The following is a 12119-nucleotide window of genomic DNA, read 5'->3' as shown; positions in this document are numbered from 1 at the left end:
GATCCAATCTGATAAAAATTATTTTCAATTTAAAAAACCTGTTTTTATCTTGTTCTCTTTTTTCCTTTTTCAGTTTTATCTTGGATCACAGCTTTTTTCCTTGTTACTGAATTACAGTGATAGGAATTCAGAGACATGGGATTTAAAAGAATATTGATATAATCATTGCTTCTAGAGAATTAGCATTTAGCTTTAGTACATATATGAGCTGAATTAGGTTTTTTTTTTTTTGTAGTAAAATATACTTAACAAATTCAGACTTAAATTGAAGAAAGTGGGGAAAACCACTAGACCATTCAGGTATGACCTAAATCAAATTCCTTATGAATATACAGTGGAAGAGAGAAATAGATTTAAGGGACTAGATCTGATAGAGTGCCTGATGAACTATGGACGGAGGTTCGTGCCATTGTACAGGAGACAGATCAAAACCATCCCCATGGAAAAGAAATGCAAAAAAGCAAAATGGCTGTCTGAGAGGCCTTACAAATAGATGTGAAAAGAAGAGAAGTAAAAAGCAAAGGAGAAAAGGAAGGATATAAGCATCGGAATGCAGAGTTCCAAAGAATAGCAAGGAGAGATAAGAAAGCCTTCTTCAGCGATCAATGCAAAGAAATAGAGGAAAACAGTAGAGTGGGAGAGATGAGAGATCTCTTCAAGAAAATTAGAGATACCAAGAGAACATTTCATGCAAAGATGGGCTAAATAAAGGACAGAAATGGTATGACCTAACAGAAGCAGAAGATATTAAGAAGAGGTGGCAAGAACACACAGAAGAACTGTAAAAGAAAAGATCTTCATGACCCAGATAATCACGATGGTGTGATCCCTCACCTAGTGCCAGACATCCTGGAATGTGAAGTCAAGTGGGCCTTAGGAAACATCACTAAGAACAAAGCTGGTGGAAGTGATGGAATTCCAGTTGAGCTATTTTAAATCCTGAAAGATGATGCTGTGAAAGTACTGCACTCAATATGCCAGCAAATTGGGAAATCTCAGCAGTGGCCACAGGACTGGAAAAGGTCAGTTTTCATTCCAATCCCAAAGAAAGGCAATGCCAAAGAATGCTCAAGCTACTGCACAATTGCACTCATCTCACACGCTGGCAAAGTAATGCTCAAAATTCTCCAAACCAGGCTTCAAAAATATGTGAGCCATGAACTTCCAGATGTTCAAGCTGGTTTTGGAAAGGCAAGGGAACCACAGATCAAATTGCCAACCTCTCTTGGATCATCGGAAAAGCAAGAGAGTTCCAGAAAAACATGTATTTTGCTTTGTTGACTATGCCAAAGCCTTTGACTTTCGTGGATCACAATAAACTGTGGGAAATTTTGAAAGAGATGGGAATACCAGACCACATGACCTGCCTCCTTAGAAACCTATATGCATAGACGCCCGGCTCCGACGGCGCAGGCGCAGACGCGGGAGACGCCCGGCTCCCGGGCGGCGCAGACGCGGGAGACGCCCGCTCCGGTGCAACCGACCACGTGCAGAATCGTGGCTGAGATGAGCTACCCCGCGCCCAGGGTTAGGGCGGTGGCTGAGAGGAGCTGTACCACGTTCAGGAGGCGGTGGCTGCTTGGGCGCCGGAGGGCCGAGAGGAGCTGATCTACATTCAAAGCAGGAGGCGTGGCCTTGGGGAATACCCCTCGTCCAAGGTAAGGTACAGCGGCTGCGCCTTGCTGGAGCAGCTGGGAAGAGATACTCCACGACCAAGTGGAATATAAGAATCCAGTGTGCTGGGGAGGAAGGAACAAGATGGTGGAGGGATAAGATGGCGAGACCACTTTCTCCCCCACAAATTCATCAAAAGAACGTTTGAACGCGGAGTAAAGTCCACAAAACAACTTCTGGATACTGGCAGAGGACATCAGGCTCCCAGAAAAGCAGCCCATTGTCTTCTAAAGGAGGGAGAAGAAATCCAGCTCCACCCACCAGAACACCGACACATGCTTCCCTAACCAGGGAACCCGGACAAGTCACCCGTCCAACCCCACACACAGCGAAGAAACTACGTAATAAAGAGAACTCCACAAACTGCAAGAAGAGGGAAAGGCCACCCCAAGCAAAGCAATATAAGCAAGATGAAGAGGCAGAGAAATACCCAGCGAGTAAAGGAACAAGATAATTGCCCACCAACACAAACAAAAGAAGAAGATATAGGGAATTTACCTGATAAAGAATTTCAAATTTTGATGGTGAAAATGATTCAAAATCTTGAAAGCAAAATGGAGTTACAGATAAATAACCTGGAGAAAAGGATTGAGAAGATGGAAGAAAGATTTAATAAGGACTTAGAAGAAATAAAAAAGAGTCAATATACAATGAATAATGCAATAGATGAGATCAGAAACAGTCTGGAGGGAACAAACAGTAGAATAACAGAGGCAGAAGACAGGATAAGCGAACTAGAAGATAGAATTGTAGAAATAAATGAAACAGAGAGGAAAAAAGAAAAACGAATTAAAAGAAATGAGGACAATATTAGAGACTTCTGGGACAATGTTAAACGCTCCAACATTCGAATCATAGGAGTCCCAGAAGAAGAAGACAAAAAGAAAGACCATGAGAGAATACTTGAGGAGATAATAGTTGAAAACTTCCCTAAATTGGGGAAAGAAATAATCACCTAAGTCCAAGAAACCCAGAGAGTCCCCAACAGGATAAACCCAAGGCGAAATACTCCAAGACACATATTAATCAAATTAACAAAGATCAAACACAAAGAACAAATATTAAAAGCAGCAAGGGAAAAGCAGCAAATAACACATAAGGGGATTCCCATAAGGATAAAAGCTGATCTTTCAACAGAAACTCTTCAGGCCAGAAGGGAGTGGCAAGACATACTTAAAGTGATGAAAGAAAATACCCTACAGCCCAGATTACTGTACCCAGCAAAGATCTCATTCAAATATGAAGGAGAAATCAAAAGCTTTACAGACAAGCAAAAGTTGAGGGAATTCAGCATCACCAAACCAGCTCTCCAACAAATGCTAAAGGATCTTCTATAGACAGGATACACAGAAAGAGTGTATAAACTTGAACCCAAAGCAATAAAGAAAATGGCTATGGAATCGTACTTATCAATAATTACCTTAAACGTAAATGGGTTGAAATTTTCAAAAAGGCTAGGAAACAATTCTCATAGCCATCAATAGTTCAGTGTTGAGTTCATGATTAGTTTTTAAAGTTTGGGACAAACTGTAGTATTTGCTATTTGAAGTACTATTTGTAATTGGCATATTACGATGTAACATTGGTCTTCATTTCCAACTTAAAACGCCTAAAAATGCCTAACAGGTTTTTAGATTTGTGAATTTTAGTTGAAATGTATTTTATGATGTTACTAAACCTGCAGAAATATTGAAATATTTCAGAGAACTTATTCACTGTACATTTAATTTATTTTATTTATAAAAGTTATGAATTGTAGAAAGTTTTACTTGTTGGGTCAAATGCTTGTTGCTTCAAATGCTTGTTGCATTTGAAGTGCTAGTTACAAGAAAATCAAATACCTTCAATGTATAAATGCTATTAAGTTTTTAAAGGACTCTGGAGTATAAGTAAGTTTGTTTAAAGAAATTTAGTCTGTTCAACTTGAAAAAAATAAATAAAATTGGAAAAAATAAAAAAATAAAAAATAAAGTGAACAATGAAAAAAAAATAAACTATGTAGATATGGTTCATCAAAAAAAATAAAAAAATAAAGTCAACATGCGTGCAATAAAAAAAAAAAAAAAGAAAGAAACCTGCAGGTCAGGAAGCAACAGAACTGGACATGGAACAACAAACTGGTTCCAAATAGGAAAAGGAGTACATCAAGGCGGTATATTGTCACCCTGCTTATTTAACTTATATGCAGAGTACATCATGAGAAACGCTGGGCTGGATGAAGCACAAGCTGGGTTTGAGATTGCCGGGAGAAATATCAATAACCTCAGATATGCAGATGACGCCACTCTTACGGCAGAAAGTGAAGAACTAAAGAGCCTCTTGATGAAAGTGAAAGAGGAAAGTGAAAGAGTTGGCTTAAAGCTCAACATTCAGAAAACGAAGATCATGGCATCTGGTCCTATCACTTCATGGCAAATAGATGGGGAAACAGTGGAAACAGTGTCAGACTTTATTTTTTTTGGGCTCCAGAATCACTACAGATGGTGATTGCAGCCATGAAATTAAAAGACACTTACTCCTTGGAAGGAAAGTTATGACCAACCTAGAAAGCATATTAAAAAGCAGAGACATTACTTTGTCAACAAAGGTCCGTCTAGTCAAGGCTGTGTTTTTTCCAGTAGTCATGTATGGTATGGATGTGAGAGTTGGACTGTGAACAAAGCTGAGAGCCAAAGAATTGATGCTTTTGAACTGTGGTGTTGGAGAAGACTCTTGAGAGTCCCTTGGACTGCGAGGAGATCCAACCAGTTCATCCTAAAGGAGGTCAGTCCTGGGTGTTCATTGGAAGGACTGATGTTGAAGCTGAAATTCCAATACTTTGGCCACCTGATGTGAAGAGCTGACTCATTTGAAAAGACCCTGATGCTGGGTAAGATTGAGGGCAGGAGAAGTGGATGACAGAGGATGAGATGGTTGGATGGCACCACCGACTCAATGGACATGAGTTTGGGTAAACTCTGGTAATTGGTGATGGACAGGGAGGCCTGGTGTGCTGCAGTTCATGGGGTCACAAAGAGTCGGACACGACTGAGCAACCTAACTGAACCGAACTGATACATAAAAATTTATCATTAAGCCTAAAGTTCAGTGGCCTTAAGTATATCCACGTTGTTGTGTGACTGTTAATCACCATCCATTGCAGAACTTTTTCAGTTTTCCAAACTAAAACTCTATACCCATTAAAAAATTCCTTATTTCCCCTGCCTACCCTAAACTAATTATTTTAATTTTACCTGTTTTTTATCTGTTTACCTTGCTATTATTATAAATGAATATGTATGGAACTGGTCCAGATCAGGGTGAAGTTACATTTATAAAGAAGGCCGAGCAATTTGCCATTAGGTGGTTTCCTGGGTGACAGAGACTTGTATTATATTCTTTATTTTACATTTGCACTCCAGTCTGTGAAATGTGAAGAAGTTCATAAGCTATTTTTTGTTTCAGAGTTTACCAGAAAAATACCTAATTTTACCAGTCTGACAATTCTAAGATTGAACTGAAATATTGCTTTGATTACATCTGATATCTTGAGTACTTGAATGAACATATTTGCAGAATTGCCAAATGTAAAATGAACGGTAGCTTGATTATTTTTTTAAAGCCTGGAGAAATTTATATATATATGTATATATATATATATATTTGAGGTATCCTTGTTTTCTTTCTTTCTTTTTTTTCTTTGTTATGTTCAGTTGCACCTCTTCCTTCTCCTGCCCTGTAGGTTACCTATTTCTCTTGGCTTTTACCTTTAGTCTTTTGCTTAGAAATCTCACTTTTTCAGTTCACGGATGTCTTTGTGAGAAAATAACTCCTAAGTCTATATAGTTGCCAGCTGAACAATATGTGTTTGAACTGCATGGATCCACTTATATGTCGAGTTTTTAATAATACTACACAATTTGTGACTGGTTGAATCTGCAGGTACAAAACTACAGATACCGAGGGCTGACTATAAAGCTGTACACAGGTTTTTGACTGGATGGAGGATTGGTACCCGTAACTTCGTGTTGTTTAAGGGTCAACTACATTCTTAACCCTAAGTCATAGTTCTGAATCTAGAACTGTCCTGAAATTTTCTCTTATGTGATCTGGTATCACCTCAAACATATCTAATATTGGACTTAACATTTTTCCTGCCGCTTTAATCCTCTTATCTCTCTCTTTTTTTTAAATAGCACTGTTATTTTTGTCATTACCTAAGTTTGACATTTAGCAGTGATTTGCTGTTTCTTTCCGAATTCAACTAGTCACCAAATCCTACCAACTGTTTTTATTATTATGATCATTGTCACATATGACCCTTTCCATTTTTATTGTACTCTAGCCATTAAGCCTAATCAGCTGATACCTAGGTTACTGCAATTGTCCCCTACTGATAGAGTTTTTCTCTTAAGTCCCTTATACCACTTTTTTCCCATGTAATTCTCACATAAAAGTTGTGAATGTTTGTTTTGGATTATAGTTAACTGTGTCCCACTGCTGTCTTTTTCATCTTTATAGTCCCCAGAAGCCTTGCAACAACTGAGTGACTGAACTGAAATGTTTTTAAGAATATGGTATTCTAACTATAATTATGTATTTTGAACAGCATTGCTATGTTCTTTCATTCATTTAACAAATATTTATTGAGTGCTTATTATATGCCAAGGATGTGTAGCTGCTAAGGGTATAATAATCATATAGCAATCAATAATCAAACAAAAACTTATGACTCTGATGACTTATATTCCAGTGAGGTCGTGCAATGACAAAGGAGCAAAATGCATGTCTTAGATGGTGATAACTGAAAAGGAGAAAAAAAAAATGAAGTGGGGAAATAGGGAGTATTGAGGTTGAAAGGTTGACATTTTGGATAAGATCCTAGGAAGGCCCTTCTGTAAAGGTGGCATTTTGTAAAGACTTGAAGAAAATGAGTGGGAAAGGCAGCAAATAACTGAGGAAAAGAGGTTTCCAAGCAAAGGGAGCAGCAAGTTCAAAGGACTTCGGATGCAAGCTTGTCTGGCATGGTTGAATGTTAGGGAGGAGTAGAGTGAGCTGGAAGATGGGTAATATTAATAGAAATCAAAGGTATATATTAGGAAGGTAGGTATAGAGTGGAAAAATACAGATTGAGTGGGGCCTTGTGGGACACAATTAGGAGTGTGTGTATGTGTGTGTTTTTTTTTCTCTGAATGAAATGTTTAGCCTTGGGAAGATTTTGAAGTTACAAGTGACATGATCCTTCCTGTTAATAGAATCATTCTGGGAACTATAACTGAAAAGAGAGAGGAAGCAGGGAGATCAGATAGGAGCTTTGACACAGATCTCAGTGAGGGATCGTAGAGGCTCAGACATCAGTGATAGCAGTGGGAGTAGTGAGAGGTATTCTGGTTTGGGATGTAGTTGTAGTAGAACCAATAGAATTTTCTGGTGGGTTGGATGTGAAGCATGAGGGGAAATAGACAGTCAAGGATTACTTGAAGTGCTTTTGGCCTGAGCAGCTGAAGAATGGAGTTACTATTAACTGAGATAGTATGAACAGTATAAAAAGGCAAAATGATAGGATACTGAAAGAGGAACTCCCCAGGTCGGTAGGTGCCCAGTATGCTATAGGATATCAGTGGAGAAATAACTCCAGAAAGAATGGAGGGATGGAGCCAAAGCAAAACCAATACCCAGTTGTGGATGTGACTGGTGATAGAAGCAAGATCCGATGCTGTAAAGAGCAATATTGCATAGGAACCTGGAATGTTAGGTCCATGAATCAAGGCAAATTGGAAGTGGTCAAACAGGAGATGGCAAGAGTGAACATTGACATTCTAGGAACCAGTGAACTAAAATGGACTGGAATGGGTGAATTGAACTCAGATGACCATTATCTCTACTACCGTGGGCAGGAATCCCTTAGAAGAAATGGAGTAGCCATCATGGTCAACAGAAGAGTCTGAAATGCAGTACTTGGATGCAGTCTTAAAAAGGATAGAATGATCTCTGTTCGTTTCCAAGGCAAACCATTCACTATCACAGTGATCCAAGCCTATGCCCCAACCAGTAACGCTGAAGAAGCCGAAGTTGCCAAAGTGTTGGAGCTTCAGCTTCAGCATCAGTCCCTCCAATGAACACCCAGGACTGATCTCCTTTAGAATGGACTTGTTGGATCTCCTTGCAGTCCAAGGGACTCTCAAGAGTCCAACACCACAATTCAAAAGCATCAATTCTTCGGTGATCAGCTTTCTTCACAGTCCAACTCTCACTTTGCCAACAAAGGTCCGTCTAGTCAAAGTCACTCAGTCGTGTCCAAATCTTTGTGACCCCCATGGACTATACAGTCCATGGAATTCTCCAGGCCAGAATACTGGAGTGGGTAGCCTTTCTCTTCTCCAAGGGATGTTCCCAACCCAGGGATCGAACCCTGGTCTCCCACATTGCAGGCAGATTCTTTACCAGACCTAGGTCTCCCACAGTGCAGGCGGATTCTTTACCAGCTGAGCCACAAAGGAAGCCCAGGAATACTTGAGTAGGTAGCCTGTCCCTTCTCCAGCGAATCTTCCTGACCCAGGAATTGAACCTGGGTCTCCTGAACTGCAGGCAGATTCTTTACCAACTGAGCTATCGGGGAAGCCCTATTAGAGTGAAATTTAGGAAGCAGGTCTGGGAGTCATCAGAATTGAGACAGCGTTTAAAATTATGAGACTGAGTCATCTGGAAATGAATGTAGTAACAAAAGATTAAACTTTTTGAAATACCCTGTGTCTCTGCTTAGTACATACCTTGAAAGGCTCCGGGTTCTCGTGGAGGTTCAGTTAGTCTTGTATAAATCTCTTCTGTCAGTCACGCTGGATACCACAGAATGATCTATTTCTTTTCCAAACACCAGTTATTCTTTCATTTTGTGAAAGTCTGCATCTTTATTCTACTCCCCCTTTATCTTGTCTGTGTTGTGAAATTCATTATGTTCTTATATGTGTCCTTTTTCCCCCTAATAAGCTAATGAAATCTGTAGCAGGAGCCATGGTTTTTAATTTTCTACAATGATCAGAAGCCTAGATCTCCTCCTCAGGGGATATCTTTGGAGAAAGCCTTTACAAACATTAGAAACCTGGGGGAAGCAAGGCTGTTTAGAAGCATCTGGACATTAATTTTGGTTCCTCCCATTACATAAAAAGTTGTGACTGTGATTGCCACATATACGCTGTTGATACTATGTATAAAATGGATAACTAATGAGAACCTACAGAGAGAGTCAATTCCTAGGCAGGTTGGTAAGAAGTCTGGGGGTCCCTGAGGAGGAGAGAGGGTCGCCTGGTGTTCTCAAGGAGGACATAGGGGTCTGGAATTCTCAAGAAGGAAGAAAGAACAACTCTTTTTTTTTTCCCTCTACATTCCTTAGTCTTAGTCACATAAAATTTTTCTTTAAGCCCAGAATTGATGATTACACAACAAACAACTCAGTTTAAAGGATACTAAGGTTACTCAGTACTAAGGATAATGTAACAACAATGTATTCTGCTTGAGGACAGTTTCTCCTTCCTGAAAACCTTCTGACTAATCTTGTTATTGTAAAATGTTTATTATGGGGGTGGGTCAGGTAGGATCTTTCTTTTGTTAAGTTCTAATCCTGTGATCCTAAAATATAAATTGTGGGAGTGGGTCTGGTAAAATTTTTCCAACCTTGAGACATTCTTTTGATTTATTGTAATAACTAATTTAAAAAGTATATGATTCCCTTGCTAAAGACTAGCGAGTGGGGGCACTCTTCACCCCCTTCCAATGTCTAATGTCAGAAGGTTTCTCTGTCCCTTTTCACTGTAATAAAACTTATGCCTGCAAGAGCCCTCAGTAGTCAAGCCTGGTCTCTGGTCCTGAAGCTAAATCTTCGGAGATCACGAATCCGACATTGCTCACAGTAAGCTCTCACTGCTGCATAGCACAGGGAGCTCTACTCAGTGTTCTGTGTTGACTTACATGGGAAGGAAATCCAAAAAAGAGGAGATACATGTATATATAAAGCTGATTCACTTTGCTGTATAGCAGAAACTAAGCAATTATACTCCAATAAAATTATTTTTTAAAGTGGCCTCATTAGCACTGAGTTTGGCTCAGGAACCAGCAGGAACCCAGATGTTTGTAATATCTTCCCATTAAAGGGTGTAACTTGTTAGAGATTGTATTGCACAAAGTGGTGCTGTAAGCCCTAAGCATCGAAGAGAGTGGGACCAAGAGAACTGAGCTGGCCAAATACTGCAAGAGCCTACCTCGTCCTCTCACTGGTAGTGCCTGACTCTACAGGCCAATGGAAGCTCTGCTGAGACATGCTACAATGTCCCTGCTTTTAGTGGCACCCTCACTGCCGAGATTTGAATCCTTGGCTAAGGAAGTCAGGAGGTAAATATAAACTTATTTTGTGTGTGTTCCCTCTAATTCATAGCTGATAGCTAACATTTATTTAGGGTTTCCTGCTCTGAACCACTCACAGTTCTAATGCTCTATTTGTATTAACTTTCTTAATCTTCATAACATCATAGGGATTAGCCATTTTCAGCATATAGCCAGTTTTAGATAAGAAAATGGAAGAAAACAAGACCAAGTAACTTTACGTAATAGCACTATTAATACTAAAGGGAGGAATGTAGTTTGATCCCAGGAAGTTTTGATCCAGAACTTTAATTTTTAACTGCTGAAATACTAAAAGCCAATTTGAATTATTTCTTTTTGTCTTCTATTCAGTTCAGTTCAGTTCAGTCACTCAGTTGTGTCCGACTCTCCGCAACCCCATGAATCACACAGCACGCCAGGCCTCTCTGTCCATCACCAACTCCCGGAGTTCACTCAAACTCATGTCCACAGAGTCGGTGATGCCATCCAGCCATCTCATTCTCTGTCGTCCCCTTCTCCTCCCGCCCCCAACCTTTCCCAGCATCAGAGTCTTTTCCAGTGAGTCAACTCGTCGCATGAGGTGGCCAAAGTATTGCAGTTTCAGCTTTGGCATCAGTCCTTCCAATGAACATCCAGGATTGATCTCCTTTAGAATGGACTGGTTGGATCTCTTTGCAGGACAAGGAGTCTTCTCCAACACCACAGTTCAAAAGCATCAATTCTTCGGCGATCAGCTTTCTTCACAGTCCAACTCTCACGTCCATACATGACCACGGGAAAAACCATAGCCTTGACTAGACGGACCTTGGTTGGCAAAGTAATGTCTCTGCTTTTTAATATACTATCAAGGTTGGTCATAACTTTCCTTCCAAGGAGTAAGCGTCTTTTAATTTCATGGCTGCAATCAGCATCTGCAGTGATTTTGGAGCCCAAAAAAATAAAGTCTGACACTGTTTCCACTGTTTTTCCATCTATTTCCCATGAAGTGATGGGACCAGATGCCATGATCTTTGTTTTCTGAATGTTGAGCTTCAAGCCAACCTTTTCACTCTCCTCTTTCACTTTCATCAAGAGGCTTTTTAGCTCCTCTTCACTTTCTGCCATAAGGGTGGTGTCATCAGCATATCTGAGGTTATTGATATTTCTCCCGGCAATCTTGATTCCAGCTTGTGCTTCTTCCAGCCCAGCGTTCCTCATGATGTACTCTGCATATAAGTTAAATAAGCAAGGTGACAATATACAGCCTTGACGTACTCCTTTTCCTATTTGGAACCAGTCTGTTGTCTTCTATTAGATGCATCTATAATTTATAACAATATGCCACTATTTTTCTTGATCCATCAGCTAAGGCAGTAAGTATTGATGACCTGTCATTAAAGATTAGGCTTTAGGAAATTCCCTGGTGGTCCAGTGGTTAGGATTCCTCTGCTTCCACTGCAGGGGAACTGTTTGATCCTTGGTCAGGGAACTAGATCCCACAAACTGATGTCGCTTAAAAAAAAAAAAAAAAAGATGAGGGTTTAGTTTATTTACACTACTCTTGTGCTACCCTACTTTCCGTCAAATTTTATATGCTTAATTGATGTTCAGTTCAGTTCAGTCGCTCAGTCGTGTCCGACTCTCCGCGACCCCATGAATCACAGCACGCCAGGCCTCCCTGTCCATCACCAACTCCCGGAGTACACTCGAACTCATGTCCAGAGTCGGTGATGCCATCCAGCCTTCTCATTCTCTGTCGTCCCCTTCTCCTCCCGCCCCCAACCTTTCCCAGCATCAGAGTCTTTTCCAGTGAGTCAACTCGTCGCATGAGGTGGCCAAAGTATTGCAGTTTCAGCTTTAGCATCAGTCCCTCCAATGTTATTTCCTCTATTTTTGCAACTCCAGTATATGTAAACCTCTATTTTGTGTTCCATTAATTGTTAGCAGTATCTCTTATTTTCTTTTTTATAAAGCGAGACTATTATCAGTCATATCCTTTTCTTTTACCTTTCTTCTCTCTTTTAACTTTTGTTAAATATCTGTTTACTTTAAAATGATCGAAGTTGATAATATTTATATTAAAGAAGATATTTAAGAGAACATTTATAATA

Source organism: Moschus berezovskii, chromosome 21, assembly GCF_049115385.1.
Source record: "Moschus berezovskii isolate FMDL1 chromosome 21, NW_MosBer_1.0, whole genome shotgun sequence".
Taxonomy (NCBI): domain Eukaryota; kingdom Metazoa; phylum Chordata; class Mammalia; order Artiodactyla; family Moschidae; genus Moschus; species Moschus berezovskii.
Note: the sequence above shows the minus strand (reverse complement) of the source record.